Raw genomic sequence first — 25,733 nt, forward strand, 5'->3', positions numbered from 1 at the left:
AAAGTTAATTAGTTTGAACGTAGTGACAAACTATTTTTCCTACACTTTAGAATTGCAGAATTTATGATTTACTTAGGTACTGGATGGCTGTTAATAGCCTTATGGGTGTCTCGCCATCTCTATACCCTTTTGTTTAAAAAGAAAGTAATATTGTGATCAACTTTTTTTCCTATGCAAATGCATTTTTTAACTATTAAAAGCTGATTTCATCAATGGGGAATACCCCTAGATTTACTGCACCCAACTATATTAGATGAGCTTAATTAGCATGGAGTTGAAATAATGATCACTGCCTTGCCTGCTACTTAACTTGTTAAGAGTGAATAGCTGAACGACAGGGAGGTCCAAGCTTCATCATTCAGCTTGTGCTGAGTTAGCTCTCAGCCAGGAAGGCAGTAGAGGTGCTACAGTTGGCCTCAAAACCCCAGGATTAGGGAGATGATCAGTCAGGGATCTTGCTCTTGACTATTATCCAGCAGCACTTGCTGGAAGTAAGTCCGGTGAGGACAGAATCAGATTTGACTGTAACGCCCCTTCCTGCCTGCCAAAACTCACCAGCTCGGCTCACTCGAAGAGTGGCTGCTTCGATGAGGGACTGTCAGGCATCCAAGGGACCCTTTCCCAGGAAAGAGTTGATGCTTTCAGAAAAGGAGGGAGCGGTTGGAGGGCGGAAGCTGGCAGGGAAGAAAATCACTGACACACAGTGAATGTCCACTGATTATTTCAACTCAGTTATGCAATCTAGCTCAACATGTCAATTTCCCCCCCCCTGTCTCAAGCCGTATTATTTAAACAAGTATTCAAAAAAATTAGTCAGTCTTAAGCAAATCAGCTTTTTAAAAGAGAATTGATGGGAATTCCCTCTTTAAATGAAATGAATTTAGATTGTTCCACTCAAGCTTCCAAAGTACAAATCCACTGCATAAAATTGCCTTCAAATACAATGCTAGACTTGTAAATAAGTGAAAAATTGACGTTTATCTTAATTTGTTGACAAACCCAAGAGAGTATTGTATCCAAACACCTGATTTCAGAGCTTAATTTTACTGGTGGGTGCCAAGCATTTAAACATATATTGGTCACCCTGTACATGAATATACAGTAATTTAATTTTAGTGGATGCATTTTAATTGCCCCGCCACCTCAACTTTGAGCAAAATTATACAATTTGATGCTGAACCAATATTTTTGTGAGTTGTTAGTTTTATTTGGAGTCACTTTGTATTTAGGGACAGCTTCATATTTACCCAGGGATTTTATTGATGATGTTTTGAATATTGATTTTGTTTAGTTTTTGGTTTAGGTTGTAACTTGAAAATTGGTACATTACATTGGATTCTTTCTAAATAGCTCATTTTGGGGTTGTTATTAGCCTATCCTGAAGATCTTTATTAAATTCTGTCCTGGTAGTTTACAGAAGTAAACCTATGCATTTCTGATGCTAAAATCCTGTTGGCTTTGCAAGTGCTAGCTTTGACTTTACAGAATTTGTTGCTGTTTCATACTGAATTTGTTAGTACAAACTAGGCATTAGGTTTGCTCGTGTGTTGAGCTGGATTATCCAAGTAACATGGTCACGCTTTCATATATTGTCATGTATCTTTGAGGCACAGTTGGTCATAGAATCATAGAAAGGTTACAGCATGGAAGGAGGCCATTTGGTTCATCGAGTCTGCGCTGACTCTATGCAAGAGCAATCCAGCTAGTCGTTCTTCCCCGCCCTATCCCTGTAGCCCTGCAAAATTTTTCCTTTCAAGTACTTATCCAGTTCCCTTTTGAAGGCCATGATTGAATCTGCCTCCACCACCCCCTCGGGCAGTGCATTCCAAATCCTAACCACTCGGTGTGTTAAAAAAAAAGTGCCGATTACCTTAAATCTATGCCTTTTGGTTCTTGACCCCTCTGCCAATGGGAACAATTTCTCTCTATCCACTCTGTCTAGACCCTTCTTGATTTTTGAATACCTCTATCAAATCTCCTTGCAACTTTCTCTGTTCTAAGGAGAGCAACCCCAGCTTCTCCAGTCGCCACATAACTAAAGTCCCTCATCCCTGGAATCATTCTAGTAAACCTCTTCTGCACCCTCTCTAAGGCCCTCACATCTTTCCTAAAGTGCGGTGCTCACAACTGAACACAATACTCCAGTTGTGGCCGAACCAATGTTTTATAAAGGTTCATCATGACCCCCTTACTTTTGTACTCTGTGCCTCTATTTATAAAGCCCAGGATCCCATATGTTTTTCTCAACGTGCCCTGCCACCTTCAACGATTTTTGCAGATATACCCCCAGATCTCTCTGTTCCTGTACCCCTTTAAGAATTGTGCCCTTGAGTTTATATTGCCTCTCCTCATTTGCCCTACCGAGATGTATCACCTCGCATTTTTCTGTATTGAATTTGATCTGCCTTGTGTCTGCCCATGCCACCAGCCTGTCTATACCCTCTTGAAGTCTATCACTATCCTCTTCACTGTTCACTACACTTCCAAGTTTTGTATCATCTGCAAATTTTGAAATTGTGCCCTGTACGTCCAAGTCATTAATTTATATATCAAGAAAAGCAGTGGTCCTAGTACCGTCTTCTGGGAAACACCACTGTGCACCTCCCTCCAGTCTGAAAAACAACCGTTCACCTCTACAATCTTTCCTGTCACTTAGCCAATTCTGTATCCATGTTGTTACTGCCCCCTTTATTTCATCTTGATGACAAGCCTACCATGCGGCACTTTATCAAACGCCTTTTGAAAGTCTATGTACACCACGTCAACTACATTGCCCTCATCTACCCTCTCTGCTACCTCATCAAAAAAACTCTTATCAGATTAGTTAAATGCAATTTGCCTTTAACAAATTCGTGCTGGCTGTCCCTAATCAATCCACACTTGTCCAAATGTCTGCTAATTCTGTCCCGGATTATCGTTTCTAAAAGTTCCCCACCACTGAGGTTAAACTGACTGGCCTGTAGTTGCTGGGTTTATCCTTAAACCCTTTTTTTGAACAGGGGTATATCATTTGCATCTCCAGTCCTCTGGCACTACCCCCGTATCTAAGGATGTTTGGAAGATTATGGCCCGTGCCTCTGCAATTTCAACCCTTACATTCCTCAGCAATCTAGGATGCCTCCCACCACATGAGTATAATATCGATTTCCACTTAATTGATTGTCAAAATGTTGGGCAAGTCTATACAGAGAGAGGGGCAACTTACGGTTCAGCAAGGTTATTAAGGGCACTTAAAGCTTATAATAGCCTCTTGAAATTCATGAAAAATGTAATTGTTTACTGTAACAAAAGGCTTGAATACCAAGAAACAGAAGTTTGGAATTGAAGATTAAGTTGGGAAGTTGGACAGAACTTTATTATCCAGGGAAAGAGTATTGAAGATTATAAATGTGTGAAGTAGGGTGTAGTTGAGATTGACCTAACAACCTTTTCCTGTTTTTCTTATGTTCTTCTAAAACTATTTTAAAAAGTTATTTGAGACATCTAGTTTATAAAATCTAACTACAGTATAAGTAAAAGTCATTGGTGTTCCTTAAGAGGACTTAAAACAGATTAATGTTTCTTCAAAAGTGTTGCCTCATGATGAATGTAAAGAAGAAAATACCCACCACTTAAAAAGGGTGCCTGTGGTAAATGTTTGCAACAAGGTTACCGGAGCTAGGATTTGAAGAACCTCATTCTTTGTGTGATGCACAAGTACTTGCCACAGGGCGGTTTCTTTACTGTAAAATATATTGAGGCCTACTCCTTTTTAGTACCTCTAAGAAAGCTATTGAAAATCAGTGTTTTTTCCTTCTTTTCTGACAGAGCAATCTAATAAAGCTAGTACATTTGTCTGTGGCATTGATTTTAATTTTCTAATCCCTATAAATTATATAATTTTACGGTGTGAACGTGAAGTAGGTAAATGTTTAGACATTTGCCTAATTTTTGTGTCTTAGATTTGAATTAAAGAAACAATACCATCACACATCTGTTTGTAGAACAAATGGCTTCAGTTCTCCTGTTGGAACATCTACCCTCTGGTCTCCTGTTAACGATAATAACCTAGTAATGAACGAGTACATGGTAATAATTGGTTCAGATGGTACCACCAAGTGTAAAAGTTAAGTCATTTGTTGTATCATCTGAACCCATGACATCTGCAGATGTCTTGGACATAGCACATTGAACAGTGACTTTCTTCAAGACTTAAAATTCCTGTGCAGAATCATAAGACTTGATTGAAGGGTATTTCAGTGTATTTAAAACAAAACTGGGTTGTTAGGGTATTATGTAATTCAAGTTAAATGAACATTAGGCAATAAAGTGAGACAGTATGTTGTCTCTTCAGTGTGCTATATCCTGGATGTTAGGGTGTTGGTACATATCTACAATTTGGCAGATGACGACTCTTTAAGCAATTTTAAATGGTTTTTTTTCTCTTGTACAGTGCTAGAAATAAAAGTATAAAAGAAATACCTTCTCCTGCCTAAAGGTCATACATGCAGTATTGTTAAGAATTGTAAACCCCACCTCCCTCACACCAAACAGGAATAAAAAGATAAATAGTGTAACAATGGAAAAGTAATAAGGTGTTGCTCAGCTCTGATGAGAAGGGGCCACACTTCTCCCTCCAGGTCCTTCACAAAATTAAACTTTTCCCTCTCCCCTTCCTCCCTCCATGTTGGGTTGATGATCTGTATAATAAAGACCCAAGAGTTTTCACAATTTCTTTATCTCCACCATGCCTCTGAGAGGCATAGAATGGTTCCTCACCACAAGGCAGGGACAGTGAGAATGCCAGTAGCCGAATTACACCTATTGTCTGGTTCCAGAGTGTGTTTTGTAGAGGGCTGTTAACAAATCTGTCAGCCAAGGTGGGAGGTGGAGGAAGGGGGCAAAAAAAGCTTTGAAAATTTGCGTTAGTGGGGAAAGGCTAAAATAAATGAGTGGAAGAATATAGTAAAACCAAAAAGCTAAAATACTGACATTAATTCCTGAGATAAAACTAGTAATGAGACAAATTGCTATATTAATTTGGCCCTCAATTAGCTCCCTATAAAAGTAAATCAATTAAGATGTTTGAATCCTGTTTCATTGTTGGCCTGCTACCAGTAAATATGTGAATTTTCCATTGAAAATATCAGACATTCCAAGAAATACCCAAGATCTGTCTTTTGAGCAACTGCAATGATTTTTTTTGAAACTTGACATGAGTAAAATTAAACAAGTCACACACTGTAACAGAAGAATTTAGCATTTGTACTTATTTTCTGCTATAGAGAAAGATTATTGAATATGCAATGTTTAGGTGAGCTGCTTAAACTAAATTGGTGTAAATAGTAATCTTAAGGCTAAAACATGTCTAAACAGAGGCTATTTCATTTTAGAATTGATTTGCAAGTCTTGAGTTTTTCACCTTTTTATAATGTCTTGTAGTTACAGGAGGCATGTTATGGTACTGAGTCACAGTTGTCTGTGCCAAATTAACTGATCTCTATCAGGGTGATGATGGAGAATCTAAAACTGAGAACATTCCGTTTCAGTTTGGGGGGGGGCGGTGGGGAGGGTTTGAACGGCATTTCCAATTGCTACCCAGTAACCCCTGCTGGAAAACTCAAGGAGTCAGGTAAGGACAGGAACTGTGCTGTGCTCCATACTCCAAATAGCCTGCTGACACTCAGTGTCTAAGCTAACACACAAAGGCCATTTATGTAAAGTATTACAGGGCTCAGAGTACCTGTGGAGCCATATCCTAGCATTAGTCACCATTTTCAGGGGAGGAGGGAGGAAAAGTGCATACTGTCTGTCCTTAATCCTGTGCTCTGAATAATTTAATTTGTGTTTTTGCATTGTGCTTCATGTATTCTTTCAGATGATAGATGTTTGGAAAACTAAATATAGGTAGCTATAAATAAAGTAACAAGCAATCGTCAGTGTAGCTGTACAAGAAATACTGGAGTGGAATTAATCGTAAGCTTCACTGTTAATTTAAATTTACTGAATCAGATTAAGATGAGCATGATTAACTTTATTGAACTCGTCATAATCTGTGAAATTGATAAATACATTGGATAGGGAAAGATAATTCATCCCATTCTTCCATCTCCCCCCCCCCCCCCCCCCCCCACTCCCCCCCACATAAAATATTTGGGCTCTCGTATTGACAGCCATAATTTTTTGACTACAATTATTTGAAACCTGACATGATTTGAGAGCTTAAAAAAAATCAGAGCTTCCAATATTATTTTGACTGGTCAGTTGACTGTAAAATAAGCCAAGCTAGGACTGTTCAATTGTTAGTCTGTGAGTGTAGAGCAAGTTTATTTTTCTGCTTAACTGCTTTGCTGAAGCTGAACAACATTGTCTAATAGTTCATGCCAAAACAAGCTAAGTTGAGCAAAAATATTTTAGAACTAGTTTATCTTCGGTGGCGACTAATTAATACTTAATTTAGTTAACTTTCATGGTCTTGATTGGGGGGGGGGGTGGATATTTAATCCTTGCCATGTTTATTGAAACAACTTCTATGTTTGATGTGCAATGTGCCGCAACGATTGGCCGTGTATCCACGAAGCAATCGTACCAGTCTTTGTGATTTGGGCTTTAGGTTGATTGTAAACTTACTGTAAAGCAAGCTCTCAGCTAATGAAACCCTGCTACCACTACCAAGTTGTTACCACTCCTTTTTAAAATAAACAATAGGAGGCAGAAGGAAGCAGGAAAAAGTGGGAGCTTTTTTGTTTGAAAAGGTAAAATAAAGCATAAAAAAATTAAGTGGAAAGAAGCAATTTTAAAGATTTTTCAAGTTGGAGGGGAACGAAAAGAATTTGATGAAAAGTGAACCACGGAACAAACAGAATTGGTGTTGAAAATAAATTTTCAATTAATTTCTTTCCCGTTGTGTTGAATAGGGTTAATAATAGAGTAAAACTATTTGACATTTTGGGTAACTATTACTCTAATGTTTGTTTCAGTGTCCACCAAGCATGAGCTGAATACTTATAAAACTGGTTGGCCCGAGAGACAGTCATTTCTGTGGACCCATGCCATTTGAATTCAGTATATTTGTTTTTTTCATGTTGACCGTGTTATTGTGGGAAAAATTATGCAAAGTAACTTAATTCTTGGGGAAAATACCATGCAATATCAATATCCAAAACAGGATATTTTTGTTCTGTTGCTATCTGCAATGTAGGAATTCTAACAATCAGAATACTACATATGATTCAAGTAAACTTGTAAAGGAATTTTAAATCTTTATTTAGATAGCTTTATTTAGGTAGCATTCGTGGTCTAGAAAATGCACTGGTCACTATTTTGATGAGGTTGTCTATGCACTAGCCTTCTGTCACTGCTTTGGTGATTTGTAAATCTAGTGTTACTTCTTCCACTCGATCTTTGTCCTGAGATTGTGGGGCTGTCTTGGTTCTGACCATTAATTGCTGCTCTGGGTGACCTGAGTGTGTTTGAGTCATGTAGAAAGGAATCGCTCTTCAGTAAGTTTTCCCCTCACTGGTTGAGAATGTTGCACTCGCACCCTAGTGAAGCCAAAATGCAAATGAAGACTAGATTCGAACTGTGGCCTCCTATCAAGAGGCCAATTCCGCTGTTGTATTGAACCAATTGGAGAACTAGTAATTAATAACATTTTCAAAGTGATGCGAGCCAGAAGTTGTAGTAGAACAGTCTGCACACATTGTTGTAAAGAATGGGAAAGCAGAATTTTGTGCAAGTGTCTTAAAACGTGCATGGAATATTGCTGATCAGCTTCTGGTTAGGTGTTTAGTGATTGAGGAAGGCTAATCTAGTTCCTCACTGGCTTCTGTTAAACTGCAGCTGGTGCAAAGCAAAATGAAGGAAATGAGATGACCTCCACCTATTTTGTGCTCGGCCAGTACCATTAGCCTTACTAGCTGAAAATGTTGGTGTGGCACTTGCTCCAAATGTACGGTATTAGTAGGATAAGGCTCTAATATTCCACCTGCCAAGTTCACTCTAACCCAGCTTTTAATTGAGAAACCTGGTTAAGTTGCAGGAATTGGTTTGCTTCCAACAAAAGTGAATCAAATTAATTACATAGTGGAGTTATTTTCAGTTCAGTGTAAAAACAACAGATTATTTCCAAAATGTTATAGTGAGTATAAGGAAGAATGGGCAAAACTTATTCATTGCCTGCACCCTAAATGGTGTTAGAACTGTTGCTGCATTTTTTTTTCTGCAACTGCAGATTTAGAACATTAAGGTTCCTTGTTTGATCACTCACTTGCAGCAGTTTTGCATTGTTATCCAGCTTGTTGGTAATGGGAATGAAGGCTATCCTTGAATTGACTAATAATTTTTTTTAGAATACATGTAATTGGAAGAAACCTCCCATTGGTTTCATTAGATATGTCAACTCTTGGTACAAAAGTAAACGTTGGTTGAATCAAACATGTCAAGACGTCTAAAATCCGATACCTTCAATCCTTTGACTTTGTTTTCAGATTTCATGCACCTGTGCTAAGTTTACCAAATGCTATTTGATTTTATCAACTGAAGTATGTACTTTTTGGAATAACAGCATGCAAAGAGAATTTAAATCTCTTAACTGCATAAGTTTGAAGGTCTTTTTGTCCTAGTTAGTGCCGTTTCTGAATCTGCCAGTCTCAAATACTGTATTACTGAAAATATACTGGCAATATTAAATTGGCCAAATAGGGATGGCAAATTTTTTTGATAACTGCAAATGCAAATTAAAAATTTCTTGCCAGGTACATTTTGCTGTAACAGTCCAGGTTGCATTCATAAACAGATATGGTAGAACAAACAAAAGCCTTTTGTGATGGTAACAATAGATTGGTCATTTCACTGTCATCTGTTTGAAATTTACATATCTGGGATAAGCGCTGAATGCTGATTATTGAAAACAATTCTTCATTGTATAACCTGGTATGCAGAAATAATCATTTCGTGGTAAATTGTGTTATAAATAACAATTCTGTAATAGTTATGTTTGTGACATCCCTATTAAAAGGTTGGCTACTACAGTATAATTTCTGTACAACACTCATCGATTGGAACAAAATGGCACGACTGGCAGTTTTCTTTAATTTTTTAAAAAATTGAAAATTAACCAAAAAAGATTGAGACAAAATATACCTGATGCCGATCTATCTACCTCAACTAATATTTCTAGTAATAAGAGCAGCATATGGCATAGTTGTGCTGTGACCTGTCCAATGTGACACTAGCACTGTCATTGGCTACTGATTAGTTCTAACCACTTATTTTTCCTTTTATCAAAAAAAACCCAGAAAAATATTTAAGTTGGAGAGTTGTGTTTGCAAGGTAAACAATAGGATGTAGATGATGAGAAATTTCTTTGTATTGCTGTTACTAAATACTCTGGTAAATAGCCACAAATTGTATTTCTGTTCTAGTCTCTTATGTTTTAACAAATATCCTTTTGTCACCTGACTATCAGGGAAGCGTGGTTGAGGCTGGCCCTGACCTGTTGTCATGACACCAACACCCTAGGTGGGGGCTGTACAGGAAGCTGCTGTTGGAGTTATATGGTAAGACAATTTCTGTGCCAAGTTTTTCCCAACCTACATAGTATGTTTTGGCATCTCATCTGGAAATAGGCCTGGGAATTAGTGTCTGATTAACGTAGTGAACATTTCAAATTTTTAAGAAGTTACAACTATTTTAAAGATAATGTTGCCATTATATTCTATAGTTTCCTCAAACACTACACTATTTAATTAAGGATGTTTACTTTGCTGAATAAAATGGAAAAATAATTTTAAATATTGAATTTGGATTTGGACCCTTTTTAAATGGTTTTTCTAGATAAGAGTAGAAATGCATGTTTGACCTATATTTCTGTATGAAATACTTTCAATAATGGATGGCTTTTATAGAATGATATCACGCAGAAGGAGGCCATTCAGCCCATTTTGTCTATGCTGGCTCTTTGGAAGCGCAATCAAATTAGTCCCACACTCCTGCTCTTTCCCCATAGCCCTGCAAATTTTTCCCCTTCAAGTACTTATCCAATTCCCTTTTGAAAGTTGCTTTTGAATCCGCTTCCACCACCCTTTCAGGCAGTACATTCCAGATCACAGCTTGCTACGTAAAATGTTTTTTTTCCCCCATGTAGCCTCTGGTTCTTTTGCCAATTACCTTAAATCTGTGTCCTCTGGTTACTGACCCTTCTGCCACTAGAAACAGTTTCTCCTTATTTACTCTATCATAACCATTCATGATTTTGAACACCTCTATCAAATCTCCTCTCAACTTTCTCTGCTCTAAGGACGACAACCCCAGCTTCTCCAGTCTCGCCGTGTAACTGAAGTCCTTCATCATTGGTACCATTCTAGTAAATCTCTTCTGTCCCCTCTCTAAGACCTTGGTATCCAGAATTGGACATGATACTCCAACTGGGGCCTAACCAGTTTTTTTATATAAAGGGTTAGCATAACTTCCTTGCTTTTGTACTCTATGCCTCTATTATTAAAGCCAAGGATCCAGTATGCTTTTTTAACAGCCTTCTCAACTTGTCCTGCCACCTTCAAAAATTTGCATACATACACACCCAGGTGTCTCTGTTCCTGCACCCCCTTTAAAATTGTACCATTTAGCTTATATTGCCTCTCCTCATTCTTCCTATCAAAATGTATCACTTCATACTTCTCTATTAAATTTCATCTGATATGTGTCTTCCCATTTCACCAATCTGTCTTATGTTTTCCTGAAGTCTGTTACTATTGTTGTTTGTTTACTGCATTACCGAGTTTTGTGTCATCTGCAAACATTGAAATTATGCCCTGTGTGTGCAGGTCGTTAATATATATCAAAAAGAGCAGTGGTCCTAATACAGACTCCCGGGGAACATCACTGTATGCATCCCTCCAGTCTTAAAAAAAACTGTTCACCACTATTCTCTGCTTTCTGTCCCTTAGCCAATATTGTATCCACACTGCCACTGTCCCTTTAACCCCATGAGCTTCAATTTTGCGAACAAGTCTATTATGTGGTACTTTATCAAATGCCCTTTGAAAGTCCATATACTCAACATCAACCACACTACCCTCATCGACCCTCTCCATTACTTCATCAAAGAACTCAATCAAGTTCGTCAAATACGATTCGCCTTCAACATCCGTGCTGGCTTTCATTTATTTACCCATATTTTTCCAAGTGCCAATTAATTTTGTCCCGGATTATTGTCTCTAAATGTTTCCCCACCACCGACGTTCGACTAACTGCCCTATAGTTGCTGGGTTATCTCCCCTTTCTTGAACAGGGGTGTAACATTTTCAATCCTCCAGTCTTCTGGCACCAAGCCCATACCTAGTGAGGATTGGAAGATTGTGGCCAGAGCCTCTGCAATTTCCAGCCTTACTTCCCTCAGTAACCTAGGATGCATCCTATCTGGACCTGATGACTTTTCTACTTTGAGTACTGCCAATCTTTTAAGTACTTCCTTTATTTTTATTCTGTCTATTATCTTTACTACCTCCTCTACTGTGACATTGGCAGCATCCTCTTCTTTCGTGAAGACGATGCAAAGTACTCATTTAGTACCTCAACCATGCCCTCTGCCTTCACAAGATCATCTCCTTCTTGGTCCCTAATTGGCCCCACCCTTCGTCTGACTACCTTTTTACTATTTATATATTTATAAAAGACTTTTGGGTTCCCTTTTATGTTAGCCGCTAATCTATTCTCATACACTCTTTGCCTCTCATTTCTTTTTTCAATTCTCCTCTGTACTTTCTGTATTTGTCTTGGTTCTGTATTGTATTATGAACCTGACATTTGTCATGGGCCTCCTTTTTCTGTTTCATTTTAATCTCCATACCTTTATTCATCCAGGGAGCTCTATCTTTGGATATCCTTCCTTTCCCCCCTCATGGGAATGTGTCTAGTCTGTACCCGAACTTCCTCCTTTTTGAAGGCCTCCCAATGCTCAATCACTGTTTGCCTGCCGACCTTTGATTCCAATCCACCTGGATTATGTATCTGTACCTCCAAGATAAGTATTTGTTGTGCAAGAGGCGAATGCCGAAATCCAGAACCTTAAATCAAAACAACCGAACACAGTATTCACAAATAGTTATGGATCACGGGAGTGATTAAAAGACTAAAATATAATTCAGGGGATTGAATATCATCCTGTCCAATTAATTTCTGTGCAAGTATTAGTAAGTATTGAGCAATGCACCTGGAGTTCTGATATTGGATTCATTCTTGAAATCATTCTTTTCTATAATAATATATCCTGGGCATACCTTTTTATTATGTATATTAAGGATATATTTGGTTGATGTACTGTGCCGATTTCAGTGGAAACCAGTAACTGATGGTGTAGTTTTTTCCCCAAAATGGAATTGGAAGATTTTGATCTAATTGCTGGAGTTTGACAGATAAATGGTCTGAAGTTAATGGAAATTTTTATGTATATCTCTGTGCCCAAATTTAGCATGCTTTGACTGGAAGCTCTTGTGTTCAGTTCTTATCAATTTTTGCAGATAAATACCAATATTTTAAAATGATTCTTTGGCAATTCTCAACTAATTTTCATAAACAATGGGTAGACTTGCCAATCTCTACCACCTAACAGTTGCCAAGAGTGTCTTGGTTTGTAGGCTTCTTTTAGCTGGTTTGTGTTACCTACATAAAATAAATTAGACAATAGCATTAATAACCTGGAAAAAGAGACTAAATTTAAATGGAGATCTGTCAATGATTAACATTTTAAAAGTATAAGGAATTTGCCAAGTTTATGAGCTGTTTTAAATTTTCCATTTAAAATGTATATCCAACAAACTATATAAACCCAAAGTTTACTTTGAAGTGGGAAGGATTATATATGTATAACAATGTTGAGTTTCACTTTCCTTAAGAATTGGAGCATGGACAATATAATTGTATTTTAACAATTATAATTCATCATTGCTCAATAACCATTAAATATTGGTTTTATCCTGTGTATAATCTGCAACATCAAAATTATTTTAAAGATTAAGGATGTTTCTGGGGAAAAAATAAAACTTGAGACAGGTAATTTTCTAAGCTATGCTTAAGGGAGCATGTTTTTGGTACTTGCAAACAATTTTTCCCCACTGTAGTTTTGTCCTTTTTACAAAAAGAAAAACATATATGTCTAAATCCCTATGTAGAGAACCTCAAAGTTGGTGGCAACCCTCTGAAAACTAGGTCACGTGACCAGACACTACAGCATATCGGCCTGGATTTTGCTGTCAAAATAATGGTGAGGCTGAAGGTGCTCGCTGTTACTATGCGCAAATGGTACATCAACTTCAGGCGAGGTGCAGATGCGAGGTTAAATTCAAATATCCAGAAGTTGCTGTCCGAGTTTATGGCACTCCGCCGTTAGCTTTGTAAAAATGGCATCTCACTGTCTCACCATTGAAATGCATTGAATGGCGTGAAGTTGCTGTATTTGTGCAGTAGATACGAACTAAACTGGCCACAGAAAATTAAGTCTTGTCCATTCCAGTCTAAGTGCCCTTTTATTGACGTGATAAAGTGTTAATTACTGCCAAACAACCTCTCGCACTGAAAATTAACAATTACAAGTGTGGAGTCTCATTCCTTCAGGTTTTAATTTTGTTGGAGATTTAAAAAATCTAAAATTTAAACATTTTAAAAAACTTTTCCTTTCTGTCTCTTTTCTCTCTCTCAATCCAATCTTTCTCTCTCATCTCTTTCTGTACCTAATTTGACATTGAATTCACCCACTCTAATTTACACTTCCTTCTCAGACCATGCGCTGTTGATTTCACAATCCTTCAATGTGATTGGTTAAGGAGATGCACAACTACTTGCCCTATTTGCTTAAGTCCCAGATGCCCAGTTTCCCTCGCTGCGACGTTATCAGCCCGCACTTTTGACAACTTGCCACGCAAATAATTTTAAAAACTAAACTTGCAAGAGCCGTTGGATGACCTGCTGCAGCAAATTAAGAGCAGGAGTAGGCGATTTGGCCCTTCGAGCCTGCTCTACCATTTGATAAGATCATGGCTGATCTGATTGTGACCTCAGTTACTTTCCCGTCTACCTACCAAAACCCTTGACTCCCTTGTTAATCAGGAATCTATCTAATTCAGCCTTAAAAATATTCAATGACCCTGCCTCCACCGCTCTCTGGGGAAGGGAGTTCCACAGACTCACGACCCTCTGAGAGAAAAATTTCTCCTCATCTCCATCTTAAATGGGAGACCCCTTATTTTTAAACTGTGGCCCCTAGTTCTTGTCTCCCCCACAAGGGGAAACATCCTCTCAGCATCTACCCCTTCTAGTCCCCTCAGGATCTTATTTGTTTCAATAAGATCACCTCTCATTCTTCTAAACTCCAGTGTATACAGGCCCAACTTGTCCAACCTTTCCTCATAAGATAACCCCCTCATCCCAGGAATCAGTCAAGTGATACTCCGTCTGCCAAATTTTTGCCCACTCACTTAATCTATTTATATCCCTTTGCAGACTCCTTATGTCCTCTTCACAATTTACTTTCCTACCTACCTTTGTGTCATCAGCAAATTTAGCAACTATACTTTCGATCCCTTCATCCAAGTCATTGATATAGATTGTAAATAGTTGAGGCCCAAGCACTGATCCCTGTGGCACTCCACTCGTTACATCTTGCCAACCTGAAAATGACGCATTTATGCCTACTGTCTGATTCCTGTTAGCTAACCAATCCTTTATCCATGCTAATATGTTAGCCCCGACACCATGAGCTCTTATTTTGTAGTAGCCTTTGATGTGGCACCTTGTCAAAAGCCTTCTGGAAATCCAAGTACACCACATCCACAAGATCCCGTTTATCCACGTTGCTTGTTACTTCCTCAAAGAACTCTAATAAATTAGTCAAACACGATTCCCCTTTCATAAAGCCCTGTTGACTCTGCCTGATTGCATTGAGATTTTCTACGTGCCCTGCTATAACCTCCTTAATAATAGATTCTAGCATTTTCTCTATGACAGATATTAAGCTAACTGGCCTGTAATTTCCTGCTTTCTGTCTCCCTCCTTTCTTGAATAGAGGAGTTACATTTGCTATTTTCCAATCTGATGGGACCCTTCCAGAATCTAGGGAATTTTGGAAAATTAATAACAATGCATCTACTATCTTTGCAACCACTTCTTTTAAGATCCTGGGATGAAGTCCATCAGGACCTGGGGACTTGTCAGCTTTTAGTTATAATTTTTTTCAGAACCCTTTTCCTGGTGATTGTAAATGTTTTAAGTTCCTTCCTCCCTTTCACCTTTTGATTCACAATTATTTCTGGCATGTTATTTGTATCCTCTACAGTGAAGACGGAAGCAAAATATCTGTTCAATTCATAATCCATTTCTTCATTCTCCATTATTAATTCCTCAGACTCACTCTCTAGAGGACCAACGCTCCTTTTCTTACTCTTTTTTTCCTTTTTAAGTACCTGTAGACACTCTTACTATCTGTTTTAATATTTCTAGCTAGCTTTCTCTTGTACTCTAATTTCCCCCTCATTATTCTTTTAGCCATTCTTTGCTGTTTTTTATATTCTGTCCAATCTTCTGACCTGTCACTAATCTTTGCGGAATAGTAAGTTTTTTCTTTCAATTTGACACTATCTTTAACTTCCTTAGTTAGCCACGGATGGTACGTTCTTCCCGTAGTCTGTCTTCCTCTCACTGGAATGTATCTTTGCTGAGTGTTATGAAATATCTCATTAAATGTCTGCCACTGCATCTCAACTGACCTATCCCTTAACCTAATTTCCCAGTTCGCTTGAGCCAGCTCTGTCTTCATGCCCTCATAATTGCCCTTATTTAAGTTTAAAACACTTGTCTTAGACTGGCTCTTCTCTCCCGCAAACTGAGTGTGAACTGAATATGATGGCCCATCATAATCCCCTACTGGTTTTAAAATTTAATTATTTTTTGAAAAAAACCTTGCATTGTAAAGGATAGTCAATGATTATCCACTGTACCAATTGTGCACTGTGTGATTGTCTTTTATTTAATTTGACTTATATTTTGAATTCCTAAAGCAAAGTCCAATTAAAAGTGAACATTTCCATCCCAGTTTAATGCAAAATAAAGCTTCTTGTTGTGTATTTTGTTAAACTTAATCTGTAATCTTAAACTTGTATATAGAAGAAATTGTGCTAAATGATCAACAGCATATCATAATTTTAGCTATGGTTTGATTCATTTTTAATGAAGTACAGTTGCTATGTTGCATGATCAGTTCCACGCTGTTTACCTGAAATCGAACACTCACACCTGAACAGGCATGTCCTTCCCAGAATGAACACTGCTATAAGCAAGTGATTGCATGAGAGAGAAGTTTCTGCATTTTACATCAGAGTTTTACAATTTTAATTTCTCCACATTGAACTTGGGAGCTGTAAGAATTACAAACCTTCCATTAAACAGTATTATGAAGGTAATAGACCAAGTGACCAATAAGTCCATAAGAGATAGGAGCAGGGGTAGGCCATTCGGCCCCTCGAGCCTGCTCTGACGTTTAGCGGGAACATGGCTGATCTGATTTTAACCTCAACTCCACTTTTCCGCCCTTTCCCCATATCCTTTGACTCCCTTGCTGATCGAAAATTTGTCTAACTCAGCCTTGAATGTATTCAATGACTCAGCCTCCACAGCTTTTTGGGGTAAAGAATTCCAAAAATTCACGACCCTCTGGGAGAAGAAATTCCTCCTCATTTCCGTCTTAAACGGGCAACCCCTTATTCTGAGACTATGACCCCTAGTTTTAGATTCCCCCATGAGGGGTAACATCCTCTCAGCATCTACCCTATCGAGTCCCTTCAGAATCTTGTATGTTTCAATAAGATCTCCTCTCATTCTTCCAAACTCCAATGAGTATTGACACAACTTGTTCAATCTTTCCTCATAAGCCAACCCTTCCATACCCGGAATCAACCTAGTGAACCTTCTCTGAACTGCCTCCAATGCAAGTATGTCCTTCCTTAAATAAGGGCACCAGAACTGTACGCAGTACTCCAGGTGTGGTCTCACCAGCACCCTGTACAGTTGTAGCATGATTTCCCTGCTTTTATACTCCATCCTCCTAGAAATAAAGGCCAATATTCCGTTTGCCTTCCAGATTACCTGTGTGTTGACTTTTTGTGTTTCATGTATGAGGACACCCAGATCCCTCTATACCGCAGCATTTTGTAGTATTTCTCCATTCAGATAATATTTTGCTTTTTTATTTTCCCTCCCAAAGTGGATGACTTCACATTTTCCCACATTATATTCCATCTGCCAAATTTTTGCCCATTCGCTTAACCTGCTGATATCCCTTTGCAGACACTTTGTGTCCTCATCGCAACTTGCTTTTCCACCTATCTTTGTATCATCAGCAAATTTGGCCACAAGACATTCTGTTCCTTCATTCAAGTCATTGATATATATTGTAAATAGTTGAGGGCCCAGCACTGCGGCACCCCACTAGTCAAAGATTGCCATTTTGAAAATGACCCTTTTATCCTGACTCTGTTTTCTGTTAGCCAATCTTCTATCCATGCCAATATATTACCCCAACACCATGAACTCTTATCTTGTGCAGTAATCTTTTACGTGGCACCTTCTCGAATGCCTTTTGGAAATCCAAATATACTGTATCCATTGGTTCCCCTTTATCCACCCTGCCCGTTACTTCCTCAAAGAACTCTAATAAATTTGTCAGACATGATTTCCCCTTCATAAAACCATGTTGACTCTCCTTGATTGTATTATGATCTGCCTGCATCTGACTTGCTAAACTATAAGTATTGTGTATCCCTTTCTGAGCCAAACTTTCACAGATAAATTACATCTGATCCAAAATATAGCCACAGCAGTAAAACATTGAAGGAGAAAATCCTTCTGAGCTGAATTTCCTGGTTTGCCAAAAACAAAGCTGGACAATTAATTGTAAATTATTAGTGGGTTTAGTGTTTCTGGGTAAATGGCATTGGCTGCTGGGGTATATTTGTGGGTTATAATTGGTATTTTTGTTTTGTTTAACATGCACAAAAGTGGAAGATAGAAGGCCACTCAGGTGAGGATTGTTTGTGTAACGTTATGGTAATTGCTGCACTTGAAATCTACAGTCAGGCTGCAATGAATGCCCCTTTGTTTTTTTACCATTGACACTTCATAAGCAAAAAATGACATCAGTTAGGATACACAGCAGACCATGCATGTCAGATACAGAGTTGGTCTCCTGTATGTTTTGCCGATATTCCTTTTGTAAACCTGTGAAGCTACTTATGTTAAAGTAAGAAAATTCTAATTCCTGCTCTTCCTACCATAAAACACACGTTCAGATCCTATAACTTCATGAGGGGGTCATGATGCTGCAAATGGTTGCATTAATATTAAATGAAAAGTGTTGTGTGCCCGCAGGTGCTTTTTAAGTTCAATTTTCTGGTCAAAAACCACTGAGAATTAACAGCATGTTGAGTCACATTTTTGTTTGCTTTCTCATACCCATCACCAGTAAGATCAGGCCACACTTTGGAGCCTTAATGTTTTGGTGTCATTGTGTTTGGCAGTAAGTCCATGATTAACAAATGAATTAGTTCTGTTCAATGCAGAATGATATGTGTAGAAAGACAAAAGTGAAAACTTAATTCTGGAGCAAATATTAATTTGATGTAAATATGGAACAAAAAGGCTTCAACAAAAATTGTTTGAGTTGGGAATATATAGTTTGTGCAGTTTTGTAGCCTCAGTGGAGGAATGTTTAACAAACAAAAGATGCCAGAAGTGGAATGAGCAAGTCATTGACTAGCTACACTTCAAGTTTGACTTTTACCATGCAGGTGTGTTTGGTTGGATCATAATAGATGCAATGTTCATGAAAATGTCTCGTGATCAAAACATTTTCACCATATATTCTACTTGAAATTTTAAAAATTGATCAAATATGTGAATTCTTTGTCTAGGTCCACATACTGAATAGAGAGCAGGCACCTCTCCATAGGAAAAATCATTCATCTTATAATGGCCAGCTCAAAACGCTCACAGTCAAAAAAAAAAAGTTGAATCCTTGGTTTAAAAAGAAACTTTTCCTTGTGTAAATGTGCACGACAGTTTAGAGCAAAAACTGAAGCTTTGAGGGATCTTTGTGTCACAATTTTTGTGCTACTCTGAAAAATGTGTGCAGAATAAGGTTGAAGAAAGCCACAGAACTACTTGCATATAGTAGTAAATTGAACTTTAATTTAGAATACAATTTTTGATTACAAGTTGTGATTTTAAATTAATTAGGGTTTTACAGCTGAAGTCTGTACATACAATTATTTCTTGAACAGTGTAAATATTTTACATATCACAGAAGTTGATCCTATGGTATCCTATTTGGCAACATGTCATTCTTGATCAGATTTGTCGGTAATTTGGAATTTTTTACACTCAAAATTATAACTCTGAATTTCATTTCCTCACTCTTCAAGTCTTATAAGATCTGACTCTTGCATAAATTCACACTGTACGCAGCTTACTCCATGCACGCACAAATTAATAACTCCTGAACTTCGATGTGTAGCACATATCATAGTATCCTTGTGAATCTTGTGGAATCTGGATTTCTTGCAGTTGGTTACCAATTCAGGCCAGTAGATGCTTTCAAAGTCAATTGGCTTTTAATTGCAATTTTTGTTGACGAATGATGGGATTATTGTTAAGGGTGGTCATGATGGTGAACAGGGTGAGTGGTGTGTAAAAAGGATGGGGGTGGGTGGGAGAGGTGGAGAAGAATTGTTGAAAGGTGGTTCCTTTTACAGATCTATATGCTGGTTCAAATTCAGTCCAGAAATCAACTAAACTGTTGCCCCTTCTAACTTCAGTCTTTGGTGCACATAAACTAGAGGATAAAATAGTCCCGATGCGACAACTTCTTTTACTTGGAGTGAACTAGAATACAATGTGGCAGATGTATGCTGTTTGGATGAGCATTGATTCATTGCATACACTTTCTGACTTTTTTTTCCATGAGTGGGAATTTTTTGTATTTGCTCCCTTTGCATCACCTACAGCAGTGATTTTCAAACCTTTTGTGTTCCCTCTCCTCCCCAACTTAATGAAAATTCCCTCCCAGTATTGACATGCTCTTGAGGAACTGTTGTCCGAACTTCCGAAAAAGTGTCAGCTCCCCAAAGGAGAAGAAAGAGTGATGTCATGACAGAAAATGTTTTTAAATTTATTATTATTAACATGCTGTTATGTCAAAAAGGGAAGGGGGGTGAAATAAGCACAGAATTCACAAGGCACTGCCTGTGATGTGTGGATGCTTGGCAACAGACCGAGAAATCTGTTTGAAGCCCTGGAGTCCAGTTTGAAAACTTATGACATCGACCCGAGAGGAAAAGTGGGTGACATGCTGCCGGACAGTCGCCGGTGCCAATTTGAACTGACCACTAAGAGGAGCACAGCAGCAGTCTAAGAGATGACTTTTTGTTTTCCCCCCTTCAGTGGGGACTGCATTTTGGCATTCTCTTGGTTTTCCTGTACAAGGAGCTCAGCGGGTTAGGGGACTCAAAGCTGAATTCCACATTGTAGTCCATGGTTCCACTTTGCAGGCATAATTCCTACTCAGTGTTGTAACTGATTCTCTTAGTTTGCAAATGTGAATACGTAAAACAAAACTCTGTTATGCTTTAAAGCTCGATACTGCAGCAATTGCTATGTTTTTAATAAACTAGTTACATCTGGCATGTTTAAGCAGATTCTGCATTACCGACTGTTGTCAAAGAGTGGATGCAGTTCTTTGGAGCTTAATGGGTAAGTTTTACACCCTCTGGTTACCTTTTTGTGAATGTATCAATCATTGGTAATTACATAAATTGTGGACATTTATAGGACATGTTACATTTGGGATCAATAAACAAACTTTATGTCCCCCACCAAATTTTCTCCAGTCTTTCTTCCCTCTCCTGAAGGTGGTGATTTATTCTGGGCAAAATTTAAGCAGTGTTGACAGCCCTGCCACTACCTCATCGAAGTGATCATTCTTCATATGTGAGCATAAATAATGTTGGCAGGCTATGACTGTGGCAAGATATCAAAGCTAACCTTGATCCTATTCACACACTTGCACTTTCCAACAAAGGTTACCAGATAGTTCTCAAGAGTGGGAACTCCAGCTAATTTATTTTCTTTCTCTAGCCCAGACTGCTGAAGTCAGTGATGGCATCCCCATCATTACTCTGACTGTTGTCAGCAACACAGATTGGGGATCAGTCCTGGGAATGTCCTTTCTGCATGGCTCAGTAACATACCATGCATTACATTTACCTACATCAGGGAGCCTGCAAATTGCTTTTTGATAACTTTACTCATTTGAAATTAAGTTAAATGGTTGCTTGTTTGCATTACAGACAAACTCAATCTTGAGCATTAATATTGACACAAAATGTACTATTTCTCTTTTACAGCACCCTGCAATGTGAACAAGGTGACAAGATACATACATGAGTATTGTTTACCACTGGACAGATACCCATGTAAGTACATACTGTACTTATTGCCTGGCGAGAAATTCGAATTCACCTTGATGGTACTTTTAGTTGTAGATTCTTAAGTGATTTTCTTTCCCTTCTTCCTTTCTCTGGTTAGATTTGACATTTTAAGCTCAGATTGCACTCACTGTGGCACAACGAGTAATGGTCACTCATTTTAGTCCTAAAATGTCATATTTCTGGATTTTTTTAAATATAAAAATAAGATTCCTTCAGTTTTGTTCCATCTTCTAAGCCACTGACTCTTGCTAGTTTTATTCTTATTCTTTGCAACGGGTTAATACAACTTAGTGGCTTGCTAGCACATTTCAGAGTCAGCCACGTTGGTGTGGGCCAAAGAGACCCAACAGCTTCATGGTCACTTTTTACTGGCCAGCTTTTTATTTCCAGATTTTTAAAAACTGAATTCAAATTCTCAATCTGCCCTGGTGAGATTTGAACTTGGATTACTAGTCCAATAACATAACCACTACGCTACCGTACCTGGATAAGATGCCACCTCCAGCAACATAGTTCTGAAGCATCAGTCTAATCTACACACAGCTCCCGGGCGAGGAGCGTGGACGCGCAAACTTCTGACCAAGCAGTAAGAGTGCTACCAACTGAGTCAAGCTGATAGCTGTTTAAAGAATGTGATTGTGCATAATAAAGGTGTGAGGCACCAGTCCTGTTGGTTACCCGAAGAATGTAATGTTTTAAACATCCTAAAAACTGATGTCTGCTCTTAAATAAATGACGTGGTAGTCCAGTCCCTTTCATTCCATAATATAAAAAGGACTTGGTGGGAACATGGACTTCCTTGTGTTACAAGATTAGTGTCTCCTTCTCTGCCAAGTTACTGTTTACTGTGTTATGCAAGAAAATAGAAGTCCAAATACTACAGTTATTTGATGCACTTGATTTGATTGCTTTTCCTTTCGTGTTTCATATTGTCCCATGCTTGTTTTTCCAGATAATGAAGTGTTTATAGTATCTTGTCACAATTTCAATGGCTTTCTCTTTTAGAAGTTAATACCACCTCCCGCATTGGTTCCTTTTTTAATGTTTGAAATGTTAATTCTGCAATCACTAAAGGTTAATGGTTGATTTTTAGTCAGTTGCCATTTTTTCTTTGGACGAGGGGCAGGTGAAGTAATGTCAAAACCTCCATTCATACAGTTAGCAACTTTAGTGTGGAACAACATCCCAGTGAACTCTTCACAGAAGAGAGAAAGAACATCTAGCTTTGATTATTTTTATTTTAAGTGAATGTCAGCAGCCCATGGAGGATATCACAGCCTACCCCAAGGATGTTGAGGCCAATTTCATTCTCCCAGCTGCTTCCTCAGCTGAGATCAGCTAACTGAGCACAAACTAGGAATTGAACCTGGAACCATTCTCGCCTTCATTGTGTAGTGCTGTACCCACTAGAATTATAGAATCTGAGAGCACAAAGGAGGCCATTCAGCCCATCCTGCCTGTGCCGGCTCTTTGCAAGAGCTATTCAATTAGTTAACCCCCTCCCTTGCTCTTTCCCCATGGCTCTGCAATTTTTACCTTTTCAATTATCCAGTTCCCTTTTGGAAGTTACTATTAAATCTGCTTCCACAACCTTTTCAAACAGTGCATTCCAAAAAATAACTTGCTGCATTAAAAAATATTTCTCCTCATCTGCCCTCTGGTTGTTTTGCCACAAGGCTTGTATCACTTTGCAAATGACCAAGCAGTTAGTCCAACAATGTAGCCTCATCTGACAACCATATGGCTCCTTATGCCATTTTGACATGTCTGAATAATCCAATACCTGATCCTTTTAATTATGATTCTCAAGGACCATTTTCTCATAAAAAATAGCTGCCCTGAAGTGTTGCAAAGCTGTAACACAATCATAGCAGGTACAGCACAGGAGGAGGCCATCATACCTGTGCCAGCTCTTTGAAAGAGCTATCCAATTAATTTCAGAAATTAATAATCTTGATTGTGATTATCACCACAGGGTTTGAGTGGCATGCATATCAACTGAACCATAACGTTAACGGTCTTGTAACTCGTGATTCAAGCCAGCTATTTGTAATATGCAGAGCATGTTTTCTAGTTTAAAAACTTAAATCCAGTCCCAAAGATCAGTGGTGTCACATGACTGGAATCATGCAACAGCATTTTCTGAAAGGTGAGACCCAAGCAAAGAACTGAGTTTCATACAGTTGGAAAAGGCTATGGATGTTGGATAAACTTACTGTTAAGCAGAGGAATGAAGTTTTCGACTGCTAGTGACCATTTTTTAAAAAATAGGTTCACATTTCACTTTTTCCCAAGCACTTAATGAATTTTGCAGATCTGTCAAATATACAGCCAACTTCAATGCAAGTTTTCCCCATATTGTGTTTTTTTTTACAGCACTGAAAAGTTATATATAACATTATTCTCATGCCTCATCTGTTCCATCGAAATGAGGCTCTGCGATACTTCTCCCAACTGACTGAATGGAAGCATGACCCAAGAAGTAACCCATTTTCACCACAGGATGGCAGTCCCTGCATTCATTAGCTCTGTCATTTTAAAAGACGTTTTTTTTTAAATAGAGACTTATATGAGTGGCTTTTAAACTTCAAGAACTTAGTGAATAGCTCTGCAAGTGACGAGAACAGTAACAATTTAAATCTCTTTCCAACAAAAGTGCCATTGATATGTGTTGTAGATCTTTTATTGTTGAGATGTTTACCAGTGTTTCAATCTAAGCTGACAATTACCTGATTAAATGAAGAATTCTTCCTTTGTCTTGAGCTGTGCAGACAAAGGGCACAATCATTTTCAAGGTTAGACAGGTAAGATTGATCTTGCTTGACACAGAAAATTACTTGTAGAAAATGCACAGCATGTGTCAAAGAAAGAACTATCGAATATTTGTCAGTGCCTAATATTGCTTAGTACCAGTGCATTTAAAAACTGTTACTCTTTGTACTGTCTTCAATAAAATTTTAATATGTTGCCACAGTTTGTCATGTTTTACATATTTTATACAAAGTAATTAATAACATTTTGGGTGACTGCAAGGGTGAGTTTTTTCTGTTGGCACTGGCTTTGAGTCCTGCTGCTACTGGTCACATATTCCTGTTGACACATGGACATGAGGAGTGGATCCAGATTTGTGCCATTGATTTTTCTTAATTTCTTGAGCTTGAGTGCAAGAACATCACTGTTGGGGAAATCGGCAAGCTTGATAGTAGTAGCAGCTTGTCTAGATTTTCAAATGATGGTGCTCCTGGTGGCAGAAGAAGCCAAGGAGAAGTTGGTCTTCCATCTCCACTCACAAAAGGCAACTTTAGAAAGATGGAGGGGGAAACAGGTTGCATTACTAATGATGAACTAAAAGAATACACACAATAAATTGCCAGCTTCTGAATGGGCAAGTTAAACATGAACCTGTCCTGAGATTTGCACGAAAGTTTTTCTTTTTCTATCATAATTGGCTATGTTTTCCCTGCTGCTGGTTGGAGATACAAATCAATCATCGCAGTGGAACACGTCAATTTTCCATCAAAGGATGTTTCCTGAAAGGTGGATTTACTGCTAGCAAGACGAACAGGAAGTTGACACGTTGTATTTTTAAAATTATAATACAACAACTACATTTTAAAAATAGAATCGATAGTTGGTACTGCAGCACCGATATATGGAAACTGTCCGTTTCAAAAGACGATGGTACAAGCGCCAAATCAGTTCCTTCGTCAAAAACCAGATTTAAACCAGGTCTGCAGTAAGTCACATGACCTGTTTTTGCGAGCTGTTGTTGGACAACTTCACCGTCATAGTTCCCTTTCATAGTTCCATTCTTAAAGGTCATTACAACCTATTCTACAATGTTCTTCGAAGTTTATCTTGCCTCAGCTTTATTCCTATCATGCCTGAATGGTTGCAGTGAATTGAGGGAAGGAGAGAAACAATATGCTGGCGGGAAAAGACCCATAACAATGGAAGTCTTTCATGTAAAACAAAGTGTGAGGCACTCTGAGGTGTGAGAACTTCGCTGTTGACTTAATTGAGAAATGTTTGTTTTTGTTCAGCAATGGTGATTTTAAGCCTGGAAAAAGTCGCTGATCGGCTGGTGCGGGGCCAGTGTCTCCAGGTCTTTCACAAAGCGACGAGCCTAAGAAGAGCCAGAAAAGATTAAGTTGCAATTAGAGAGAGAAAAATCCCCCAATGAAGTCAGGTCGGCGTCGCAGGAAGATTGGGGAGGAGGAA

The 25,733-nt window shown here is 38.4% G+C and overlaps 1 protein-coding gene across 5 annotated transcripts in view; it reads left to right on the top strand.

The window, feature by feature from the left end:
• Positions 1 to 24,483, top strand: part of LOC137342672 (heterogeneous nuclear ribonucleoprotein R) — a 45,002-nt gene extending 20,519 nt beyond the window's left edge. The window contains exons 12-16 of one of the 5 annotated variants that reach the window (XR_010967320.1): positions 9,449 to 9,539; positions 18,028 to 18,049; positions 20,697 to 20,775; positions 21,429 to 21,497; positions 23,889 to 24,483. The gene's annotated coding sequence lies outside the window, so the exon portion shown is untranslated. The remainder of the gene's footprint in view (positions 1 to 9,448; positions 9,540 to 18,027; positions 18,050 to 20,696; positions 20,776 to 21,428; positions 21,498 to 23,888) is intronic. The other 4 variants (XR_010967321.1, XR_010967322.1, XR_010967323.1 and 1 more) reach the window with 4 other exon arrangements.
• Positions 24,484 to 25,733: the final 1,250 nt, after the last annotated feature.

This window comes from Heptranchias perlo, chromosome 26, assembly GCF_035084215.1.
Source record: "Heptranchias perlo isolate sHepPer1 chromosome 26, sHepPer1.hap1, whole genome shotgun sequence".
Lineage (NCBI taxonomy): Eukaryota > Metazoa > Chordata > Chondrichthyes > Hexanchiformes > Hexanchidae > Heptranchias > Heptranchias perlo.